The sequence below is a fragment of the Dermochelys coriacea genome, chromosome 10 (genome assembly GCF_009764565.3).
Source record: "Dermochelys coriacea isolate rDerCor1 chromosome 10, rDerCor1.pri.v4, whole genome shotgun sequence".
NCBI lineage: Eukaryota > Metazoa > Chordata > Testudines > Dermochelyidae > Dermochelys > Dermochelys coriacea.
The window spans coordinates 70,924,392-70,936,304 of record NC_050077.1 but is presented as its reverse complement, the minus strand read 5'-3'; the positions used below and the strand labels follow the sequence as shown (position 1 = coordinate 70,936,304).

At 44.2% G+C, this 11,913-nt stretch overlaps 1 protein-coding gene across 3 annotated transcripts in view; it reads left to right on the top strand.

The window, feature by feature from the left end:
* The first annotated feature begins 1,293 nt into the window (after positions 1-1,293).
* Positions 1,294-11,913, top strand: part of ABHD2 (abhydrolase domain containing 2, acylglycerol lipase) — an 88,083-nt gene continuing 77,463 nt past the window's right edge. Inside the window, exon 1 of one of the 3 annotated variants that reach the window (XM_038419491.2) lies at positions 1,294-1,509. The gene's annotated coding sequence lies outside the window, so the exon portion shown is untranslated. The remainder of the gene's footprint in view (positions 1,510-11,913) is intronic. The other 2 variants (XM_043494189.1, XM_043494190.1) reach the window with 2 other exon arrangements.

Here is an 11,913-nt window from a genome sequence, read left to right as displayed (position 1 = left end):
CTCTAAGCACAGAGAATTAAAGTACCTCTTCCAAGTGCATCTGGATTCTGCTAACAGCAGCCACTTCCCTTACTGGAAGACCTCTGCAGGCTCACGTGTCTCTTCATTGGGATGAATAATCAAGCTGCTTGTCACTCACTGCTCTTTCCCCCACCTCACCATGCAGCACAGGGACTCTCTGTGCACAGAGGGGAGGAGACTGACTCCCATTGGACAGAAGCCTTTCCCGCAGCACATGAGCTGCCACCTGCAAGAACTGAGCAGCTGTGCTTAAAAGGGAAGAGCACAAACTGACCCGGGGAAACCCAATGCACGGAGACCTAAGACACTGAACAGGGGCCCAAGGGGAAAGTCCATGCTGATTCCTGAACCAAGCCCCTTGCCTGGGACCCCTCAGGCTGAAGTCCACTGCCAAACTCCCTGCAGACTAATGGGCTGACAGCAAACTGTTGCCTCCACTGGGACCCTACAATCCAAAAGCTGATAGTAAACCAGGGCTCTTATCTGCGGACTAAGGGCCTGATGCCAAAGCAGGATCACCACATGGGAGCTGTAGCTCACGAAAGCTTATGCTCAAATAAATTTGTTAGTCTCTAAGGTGCCACAAGTACTCCTTTTCATTTTGCGAATACAGACTAACACGGCTGCTACTCTGAAACCTGTCACATGGGACTGGGTGGGGTAAAGCATTGCCCCTCCATCATGACAGAGGGTGACCAGGCCAAAGCTGAATGGGTGGCATGATGACCTGTTGCCTGGGATGGCAGCACCACTCAGATCCGACAGGGCGGCTGACCCGTCATGAAGGGTAGCCAGACCAAACGCGAGTGGTGCTGCCATCCCTCGCACCAAGTCGCCATACCCTGCGCGGGAGGCTGGGCCCTGCTCTGCAGGAGCGAAGGGTGAGCATGGGATGGGCTCGCTCTCCAGTCTCCACCCTGGGCCTCCCATCTGCAGCAGGCCCCTAAGCCAAAGGGGAAACCCAGGATCTAGGGTCAGAGTAAGGGCCTGGCACTGAGCTGGGGCCCTCATGGGGGCTGAGCAGGCTGCAGAGCAGGGGGGAGCCAGGCCCCTGGGCTCTCAGCAGCCAGGTACATGGGGCCTAGCAGGGGGCAGCCCCGCCCGCAGAAAAGCCAGGGCGTGTTGATTGTCCGGAAGAGGCCAGCTCCCCTGGCCTCTACCCCTCCCTCTCGCCACGCTCCCCGTCATAAAGCCACTGGCAGTCACCGCCCACCCCTGACTGACAGGGACTGGAAGCCAATGGAAGCCAAGGCTCCTGCTCAACTGCGCCACAGGCTGAGCCGCTACAGGGTGCGAGCGTTTCCCCACCCCCACGCCGGCCCACTGGCCAACCTCAGGCCGCTTTGGGGGGAGAGTGGCGTGGCCAGTCCCCAATCGAATCGCACGGGAGGTTGCTAAGGGGGAGTTGGTAGCAAGGCCGGCTCGGCGGCAGATCGATGGGAACTGGTGCCGGAAGAGTCCAGAACAGCGACCGGGCTGGGCCTACAGGTGAGGCGGGCAGGGGCCCAGACCCCCCCCCCATAACAGCCCGGGGGCAAGGCGGGGAGACGGGCAGCGATCGGTTGCTCTCCCTTCTTCCCAGCCCCCCTGCCATCTCGTGTGGGGAACGGGCGCCGGGCAGGGACCGAGTGTCCCCCACCCCGCCTCCATGGGCGGGAGAAGAGCCGGGCAGGGATCCAGTGTCCGCCCCCCTCACCCCGACCCCGCATCCATGCGGGAGTGGACGAGCCGGGCAGGGATCGAGCTTCCCTTCCCTCTCCAGCGTCCATGATGGGAAGGGGAAGAGCCGGGCAGGGATCGAGCTCCCCCCCCCCACCCCCCTCCCCGGTGCTATGATGTGGGGGAAGAGCTGGGCATGGATCGAGTGTCAATCTCTCCCCCCCATGATGGGGGGGGGCAGAGCTGCGCAGGGACTGAGGTTCCACACCCGTCTACGGGTGGGGAGCCAGGCAGGGTTATGGTGTTTTCCTCTTTCCTCCTTGCATCTATCTGTGGGGTGGGGGACCTGGGCAGGAATCAAGGACCCTTTTCTTTCCCCCCCCCCCATCCGTTTGGCCCTCTCCTTCCCCTATGGATGACAAGCCCTTCCCTCCCAAATCAGAGCAGGGGTAGCCCTCCTTGCACACTTACTGCTGCTCTGTGCAGCCCAGTTCAAAATTACCCCAATGTCACAGGCTTTCACCTGTACTTTACAGAGCCCATGCCTCATGTGGGTGCATCTGACCTCCAGAATGTTCTCTGGCATTCATTATCTGCTTTCTCCCTTTTTTAACATGCTCTTCCTCCCCCATCCCCACGACAAAAAATTCTCACCCTTCCTGAGGCTTTACGAGCTCTGGATATTTGCAACCTGTTCTCATGTCTTGCCCTCTTTCCTTCCCGTTTCCATTTAGCTATGCTGCATGTGTTTAGTTCTTTCTTTGTAATTCAATCCCTCCAGTTTATAAGCACTTTTATTACTTCTGTTCATCAGCATCTGTCTGTGCAGTCTACCAGGTGCAGTTTTTTCAGTTCCAGTTCCTCCCAGTTTGGTGATGTGATGCCTCTGTCCAAAATTGCATTAGCCTCTATTGCATCCATATCACATTGCAAGCTCATGTCTCGTTTGCTGTCCACTGTCACCCCTAAGTCTCCTTCAGCTGTTCCTACTTTCCAAGTGTCACCTTCCCATTAGAAAAAAAGGATTATTTGCCTTACTCTGTAAATTGTAGCTATCTAAATCGTATCTCCATTTTCCTGCTTATACCTTTAATCTCTTGTTTTCCTTGTATTATTACTTTGTTCTCACTGGTGTCTGAAATACCCTTCTAATTTGGGATCAGCAAATTTAATAAACCATAATCTGTCTTTCCGTGTCATTTAATAAAGATCCTAAATAAAAATGAGCATAATATATGCTACACCCCTCCCATCCTCCTGTCCCCAATAATATTTGGCATTGTTATATCACCTCCTCATCCAGGGATCTCAAAGTGCTCTGCAAAGGTGGAGTAGTTTTGCTATCTGCATTTTACAGCTTGGAAACTGAGACATAGAGGTGAAATGACTTGGGTCGCAAGTTGATGGTGGTAGACCTGGGAACTAAAATTCAGGTCTCACTTCAGTCTGTTGTACTATCTACTGGATACCTTTCCCTCTGCTACCTCCTTCCCTGGCCAACTCCTAGCACCTGATATATTTCTGAGGCAAGGTGGGTGAGGTAATGTCTTTGATTTTGCACTGAATGAGGTACACCGCGTGTTGTGGTAGGCATGGATAAATTGTGGTGTGTGGGGGGGCTCTTCTTCAAGTTTTTTTTATTGTAAGTGGTGTCAGAGTTGTCGGTTGGCCTCATTCACATAGTCACCACGGTTGAGGACTACAATGGCACCCTCTCTTTCTGCTGATTTGATCACTGTCTAGTGGTTAGATTTCATGGACTGTATAGCATTTTTCTTGGCAGTTTAGAGATTATGATGTTTTTAAGGACTTCATAGTCAATTTTCGGGGGGGGTGTCCAATACAAGATATTACCTCACCAACCATGTCTCTCTAATAGCCTTGGGCCAGAACTGCCATATTTCTGGCATTCTGTAACCAACTCTAGATGTCTTTTGACTACCACTTGCGGTCTGTTCAGTTCTCAGTCTGAGACAATGCTCTATTGAGCAAACTATTGAGTCAGTTTGGGTTTTCCAGGTAAGATGTCATGTTTTACACTGTCAAATATTGTTCTGCCATTCATGTGTTACAGCTGTTATATTTCTTTCATCAACTGATGTAACTTATTTTTTTAAAAGCTCATCCTTGTCTGTAGTGACTAGTTCTTTATTAAACCAACAGCTATGCGTACATAGTTCCTGGTTTCTTTAACCTCTAGATAACTACTTGTTTTGGTTTTGATTGAAGTTATAGTTGTCCTTTTGTCATGGTAAGTACCAGGATTGCTATTTCCTTTTTTTTCTTTTCTTTTTTTTTTAAATATATACATAATATATAAAAGATGACTACCATGCTTCCTTTCTCTCACGACTTCTGGTCTAGAAATGCCTGTCGGACGGTCTTATTAATTGAATCAACTGACTGGTACAAACTGTTCAGTTTTTCATTTTATTATGTTTTATCAATAGCTGTTTTATTAAGCTAAATAGCTGTTACTGCTTAATTGTCATAGGCTGTAAAAAGGAGCTCAGCCATTTTAGAATTCTCACTGTACGCTTCCCTTCCTCATTTTATTAGACCTACTTTCTTTTGTATTTGGTTGCCATTTCTAACAGCTGGACTTTGGCTAGACCTTCATTCTGCACGGTTTTTGGTTTGGTTTGGTTTGTTTATTTGGGTTTTTTTGGTCCCCTTCTCTCCATATTTTTTTTTTTCCCCTTTGCCAAACCCTAACTTCTGTCTGCATAGGTACTCCACCTCTCTGAGTGGCAATAGCTAACGGGAGAAGCTCTCCTGTCAGTATAGGAGGTCCTGCATTGGGGGTAGGTCAGTATAACTATGTTGCTTAGAGATGTGGATTTTCCACACCCCTGAGAGACATAATTATGCCGAAATTAGTTGTCGTGTAGACTGAGTCTCTGGGGGGGATGGAAGTTGCCCTAGGCTTTACTGGTGCTGGAGAGGGATATGCTCTCTCTATTTCTCCTGGGCATGAAGTAGCTTCTTACAGGAAGGGCTGTGGCTGTATATCCCTTCTGTCACCATCTCCCATTGTGAAACACCAGCTTCTTCTGGATGGAGCTTTGGCTTTTGAGTGAACTTTTTCTAACCCTCTTTTTCTCTTCAGATGAAGTCTGGGCTTCCTATTTAGTGAGCTAATCCAAGGTGTTGTCAGGTTAGCATTGCTATAAAGCATCATAGGTGCGAGAAACACTTGTGTGACATGTAAAGACGAACCCTCAAAGATGCTTCCCTGTCCTGAAGGGCACACCATCTAAAATATCAACACTGTTGTGGGTGGGGGTAATAGTTGAGGGGGATCAAGTGATGAAGGAATAACCAGAATAACACTCTGGATTTGCTTGGCAGGTACAAGTCAAGTTGGTTCCAAGTTGTAGAAAAGATGGGGTTTAGGTGTCTGGTGCTCAGGTGCGGTGGAGATAGCTGTGAACAAAGCAGTTAGAAATTAGTAAGTACAAAATCAGTTGCTTTCTGGACTGGGATTTGTAGCATCCATTGGGTACCTGGGCTGCTTTGTATTTAACAATTCTAAGTAAAAAGTTTGCTAATTGCAGTAATGACTCCCTTGGCCTTTTTATTTCTCTTTTGTGTTTACAGAAGATAGCCAATTAATTTTAGTGGTGTCATTAGGATTTTATAATAAACACTTTCAGTGGCCAGTAATACTGCCAGTAATACTTACCCAGGATAAATCTTGACATATGAGGTCTCAGCCTGGGCACAAACTAGCTTTTAAACAAATTTTGCTTTAGGTGGCAGGTCTAGTGGTTTCACCTGCTCATGTGCCAATATGTTGTATGGAATATTAAGGATTTCTGAAGTTCTGTTAGTGTTTTAGAGTTATTTTCAGTTATTGTTTTGGATTTGTTCTAAAGATTATTCAACATTACATAAAAGTTAAAATAAACCTCACCTGCACATTTTAGATTAACATCTCCAAACATTTGAAACATTAATATCTCCAAACATTTGAAATCTGATCATATGTACAAATAAACATTCCCCACTCTTTCTTTAAAAGTCAAATCTAGTTAAAGGTTAAAGGTTCATCTGATGGATAAGTTAATTGTGTATTTAAAAGGGTTGATTAACTTCAGTACCAGACAACTGATTTCAGTGTAAACATACAAGGAGGGAAACAGCCGTTTAAACTAAGCTTTTTGCTTTATTTAAAAAAAAGAAAAAAAAAAGCCACAGTTGTCGCTGGTACATCTCCAGGGGTAGCAATGATGGGAATGCTAATGGAAAGAGGGGTGCAGGCAGTTGGCAGCATTTTAAGCACAATTTAACACTACCCAAAGGACTTTTGTACAACATGGTGCTTACAATTCTGGTACTTGCTCCAGGGTAGCACTCCCATTGCTAACATAATTTCAGTGCTGCTAATGCTAGCAGTAGTGGTAGGAAACAAACATAATGTGTCCTATGGTAGAGAAGGCTGTTTTTTTTCCCCTGTGTCATTGCATACATGCAACAGTAGAACAGTTGCCTGGTACTGAAGTTGCATCACACCATTAAGATATTTCTGTTTCAGCATCTGCATCACTTCAGTTAAGCAGCATGAAAATAGATAGTCGGAATTGGAATTGTGGGGAGATCTGTCCAGGGCATTGGCATTCTTTGTCACTTTAGATTGAGCTCTCAGGAATACTAGACCCTTCAATAACGCCTCTTTAAAAGAGCTTTTATTAACACTTAAATAAGGTGTTTTTACAGCTTTCAGATTTGTAAAACTGAGAAATTAAATCTAACCAATTTATCACAATTTCATTTGTTTGCTTTTTACAGTTTCAGGTTGTCTGCTCAAAAAATCCCAATAATCTTTAAGAGCTGGAATCTAGTTGATTTCACTTTCTGCTTCTAAAGCATTAGCTCAGTACAGCAGATTCAGATGCAATCTTTCCACGGGAATAAATTCCAAATACATTTGTGTGCACTGGAAGTAAAAATAAACATGGAAACATTCTTAGAATTGTGACAAAACTCTGCCTTAAAAAAACTAATTTGGGGGTTGAGCTTGCACCATATAATGTCTATGGAAGGCATTATGTGTATCAAAATAACTAAATGTAATGCACAGCAGTACACTGACAGTGCAAACTATTTAATTCTAATGTATACTTAATCTACAATCATAAGCTACATACTGGATGTGTGCTAAACCTCACACGTTGTATAGTACCAGCTGATGTCTCTGGCCTGGCTGGAATCTGGGGTTCCCTGGCAATATGGTATGAATGTGCCCTTCTGTAGGCAAATTGTGGCAAGAATTGGCTGGGTCATGGGATGAGGCAGTGATACTTATCCTTTGATTCATACATAGTAGGGATAGGGTTTCAGGTTCTGCCTGGCAAGGAAAGCCATTTTAATGAACTAGAAATGCAGAGTTTAGACTTATTAAATTTGTATTGTGGTATGACCTGGTAATCCTAGTTAGAATCCCATTTTTCTAGTTGCTGTTCAGACATGCATTAACATCTGAAGTGCATATACTGTGAGAAATATGCATGATTAGTTAGGCAGAACTAAGGTAAAAGTATTAAAGTGAACTAATTTGGGGGAGGAAAATAGGTACCTAAGAACCTTTCCAGGTTGCAGTACTCACTGAGTTTCACTGGGAGTTTGGCATCTCACTGCCCTTTGTGCCTTTGCAAAGATTGTTGGGGCGGGGAATGAGAGGGGTGTGGAGGGTGACATTTTCTAGAAACCCAAAGATCAATGGATGGAGCTCTCGACTGACTTGAAGGCTTTACATATCTTGCATTCTTGGTCAGTCCTCACCAGAAGCTGACAATTACATGTGCCAGAAGTATTCTGTGTACTGTTCTTAACTAGCTGACTATGTGTTGGGCTTCTTTAAAGTGGTCCTTGTACTTCTGCTCCTCTCAGTCTTGAAATGATGTTGCCTTGTTTTTAGTTTTTGAATTTATGAAGGTAAAACTTAAAATTAAAGAGCTCCCCTAGACTCGTGCTACTAGTTTTCATTGGCTGCAAACATGCTTTATGTGAAGGGCTCTCTGCAAGATTCCTCTTCTCATGCATGGTCCCAAAAAATGAATTCTCTGAGCACTGTTGCTGCTTGAACATTTCCTGCAAGTGCTGGGAGACTGCACAAATAACACGGTGCGACTTCACAGGGAGATACCTACACAGTCAACATTAGAGGGAATAGTATTTTTCTCTAAATATATTTTGAGGCTGGTCTGTTTGCTTAGTGCTTTTGGACTTTGTCTTTTGTTTACTTTGCAGAGGAAGCTCTGATGAGTGCTCAGCCCTGGGTGGGATGAAGTGTATCTTATCACTCAGCAGCAACTCCTGCAGCTGACCAAAGAGCATCTGCAATATGCCCTGTTTCCTGTCTTCTTGGCTGAAAACAGCTCTGATGTGGGGACTTTGACAGTGCAGAGAAGGGAATCCTCAGGCTACCTACCAGGAAAAGGGCTCAATATATGTAAGGCTTGGACAGTATGACTGTGCTTTTTTAAAACTACTGTGAGGGAACCTAACAGGCCTCGTAGATAGTTACACAGGTCCTGTTTAATAGGCCTAAAAGATCAGATTATAACTTCCATGTTGCTTCGTGTAGCCATGACTTGATGCCAGCAGCATCCTGTCCAGGTCTTTAATGAGGTAGCATTGCACTGAAGAGACTGACTGTGCAGTAATGGAGTGCTGTTGTAAGGTGCTTTGAGATTTGTGTATTTCCCTTGTGCTTAGTGTAACTCTTTCTCCAGTGGGTAGCATGTTAGGTAAATAACTTGCTACACAGTATTAAACGCCTGTTGGAGGAAGGGTTGGTCAGTACTTTATCCATGTAAATTATTTTGAGACCTATAAGGTTGCCTGGGTTTTTTGTTTGTTTTGTTTTCTGTTTAGGCAAGTTATCTATCATAACTCACGAAGTATCCATGTTGCAGTTACCCTACAAAACAAGGACAAATATTGTTTGGTTCTTTGGGGTTCCAGTACATAAGGGATTCTCTACTTACTTCAGTGTTGTCAATTAAATGGGGCAGGGGCCTTGGTTCTTCTTTAATCTGATGAATCAAACAACCTGCTATTATCTTGAAGCAGAGTAGCAGACTCATGTCTTCTGATCCATGCATAAAGGACTTCAGCAACATCTCCACTATGACATCTCACCTGTACATCATAGATCTTGTTTCCAAACCTAATCATAGTTTTAGATAAGATAGCTCTCCGTATTCTGTGATGTGGTCAGACTGATATACCCTAATGCGGCAAAATGCATTATGATGGTTCTATACCTAGCCTTGATAAAGGTTACATTCATTCTTGAGAGTATTTCTGAATGCAGTCTCCTTATATGCACTAGCTTGATTTGCCTGGTTCCCTGCTATTTCATAAGCATGTTTGTATTTTGAGTAGTGGGAGCAAACATAGGGAAGGCTGGGAATGTGCTTGAGTACATGCGAGTTTCTTTGCTTTGTAAGATAAAGAGTCAGTTGGATGCACCTTGTCAAGGCAATAGCAGAGCCCTAATGGTTTTGTATCAGTGTACATCTGATCTGTACACCCTGTGGTTAAATGTACTGAAATTGCCATATTTCTTTTTGACAAGCAGAAATCTGCGAGGCTCCTTTGTGGAAAGTTAATTGGAGTAGCAGTTAATATTATAGAGAATCTGTCAAATGGGTTGTGAAAACTCCAGATTTGGAACAAGGAGGACAAAATGCAGGAACTGCCTGTGATGTGTTTATATCTAAAATGGTTCTGTTGAAACATGCTGCTAAGGAGAATCAAAGCAGTTTCTTTTGGGAGAAGGGAAGAAAGATTCAAGAGGCTTTGGCTGCAAACTAGATTTAAAGGATCTCTGTTAGCAAGGCTAAAAGAGAGTCCATACCTACAGAATTATCCAAGCAAAGTTTTCTAAAGTAGATCTGCTTAGAACGCTTAAGTGTATGGGCAAATCTCTTCAAAGTGCTTAGCTCCAAGAGTCAGTCTTTTGGATGCTAGCTGCTCTCCATAAAATCAGATGATTTACTGAACACTCCTGTCCATCTGGCCCCAGCTAGATGTTGCCTTGTGCAATGTAAACACTCTCCCAGAACCTTGCAGCACCTCTACACTTGAAATATCTGGCTTGTGTGCTAGTAATGAAGAATTCAAAATCCACCAAAGGCACTAGCCAAGAAGTTTCTGTCAGAACATATGGGCCAGATCCTCTGTTCTGAAGGCTGACCGACCAAGCAAATCCCTCCCTTGAGTCCTGATTTTGGCAAAAGCTATATGAGTGGTCTTTCAGCACTGAACTATGTGCTGCAACTTTGTTTTGTTCAGTTTGCCCTCATAGGGCTTGTCTGCACAAGCAGTTAGTTCACTGCAAGCTGGGATTTGAATCTATCCCACAGTAGCCTGCCGCTGTCTGTCTGTGGGGACCTTGCTGACACGCATTAACAGTTGCTTAATGTGCTTTGAGCAGTCTCATTTCCAAGGGGATTAGATTATCTTCACAGGTGCTAAATAAGGGGACCCTAAGTGCAGGTTTTGTCTGAGAACATGCTTCTTAGGACTTCCCTGCCAAATGATCAGAAGTTCCTTAAGTTCAGCTTTTGGCAGATACCCTTTTTGCGGAATTGTCAGTTGACTTGAATCTCTGAGGAAAAGGCAGAACAAAAAGTTCTTATTTGTGCTGATTGTGGATGCAAACGATTCATGTAATTGCATAAAATTTGAAATAGCAGTTGGATAGCTTGCCATCCACATGTTACTGAGCCTGCAAGAAACAGATGTACAGTTTTATTCTTGTATTTTATGCAATCCTTCGTACAGCTTGCTATTGAGACGCACAGTAACCTGTCAGTAAGAGCGGAATTTTTCCCTTATGGAAATTCCAGGTATTTGTATGCGGAAGACACCATTTAATGCATTACCAACACCCCCACCTCCCTCCCCGGCCACAAACCAAATCTACTCCTGACAAATTAATTCTGTATTCATGAGCATGCCTGAACATAAGCAAACAGACTTTTAAAAACTAGTATTCCTGCTGTAACCTCCAATATTTAGTGCAGTGTGTGCAGTTACCTTCAACTTTGTTTTACTCTCAGGGGCATGTTTTCAAAAACTGTCCTAATTCAGCAGTGCCTCCTGTGGGGAGGCCTGTTGACTTCTGCCTGTTTCTTTCTCACTGACTTCTGCTATTTTTTGCAGGGCTTATCCTCATCTAAATTGTCTCAAAGACTTCTGTCCTATATTTGGTTTTTGTGGACTTATTTCTTAACAGAAACCCCTAGCATTTACAATGCCTCCCTCTGACCTATGTACAGCAGTATGTCACACACACTCAGCTTGGTGTGACACTGCTGTACATAGGTCAGAGGGAGGCACTTAGACAATCTAACTGCTGCACTAGCATCACATTCGACTTTGTGAAAACATGGTCAGGATGACACAATCCTGTCCACAAAGTTCCTAGACTATTTTTAAAGCCAGAAGGAACCATATGGTCTATTATGACCATATAGTCTGACCTCCTGCATAATACAGACCATAGAATTTCACTCATTAACTACTGCATCAAGCCCATAATTGCTGGTTGAGCTACAGCACATCTTTTAGAAAAACTTCTAGTCTATTTGAAGACCTCAAGTGATGGAGAAACCATCACAATCACTTGATATGTGGCTCCCTGCAACCTTGTTTTAATGGAACTGTGGATTAAAGCATTAAAAAATGTCACCACCTTAAACTTCCCTGGACTTACTTTCATCCCTCTTGTTTCTTACAGTGTAGATATAGTTCTAGTGACATCTTATGGCTTCTTACATGCCAACTTGTCAACAGTTGGTCAGAAGTACATTGAAGTTCCTTTTGAGAGCACACAAATTTAAGAGCTTTCCTGTAAAGACAATTAAATATCATTGGTTGGACCCAGTGCAGGAGAGCCTGGCTGATGGAATGTTCTCTAAAATAATACATGCAGAACTGCTGAGTGGGTCATGGAGGGTGGAAGACAGAGCTGTGATTATCTTCTCCAGAAGCTTGGATTCCAAATTAGTGTATATAGGGGATCGGAAGAGCTAATTGTGAAGCATAAGTGACTGGCCTCTGAAGCTATATCCTTTTCACTTGCCTCACTTGCAGGGTCATGACATACTGGATTTTGCCATGAGTGTTGGCACGCGTGTATACTAGTGTTAATTAAATGGGCATGTCTGGACCTCCTGATTGCTGTCACAATCTTGCTGAAGAGTGATATGCTGTAAA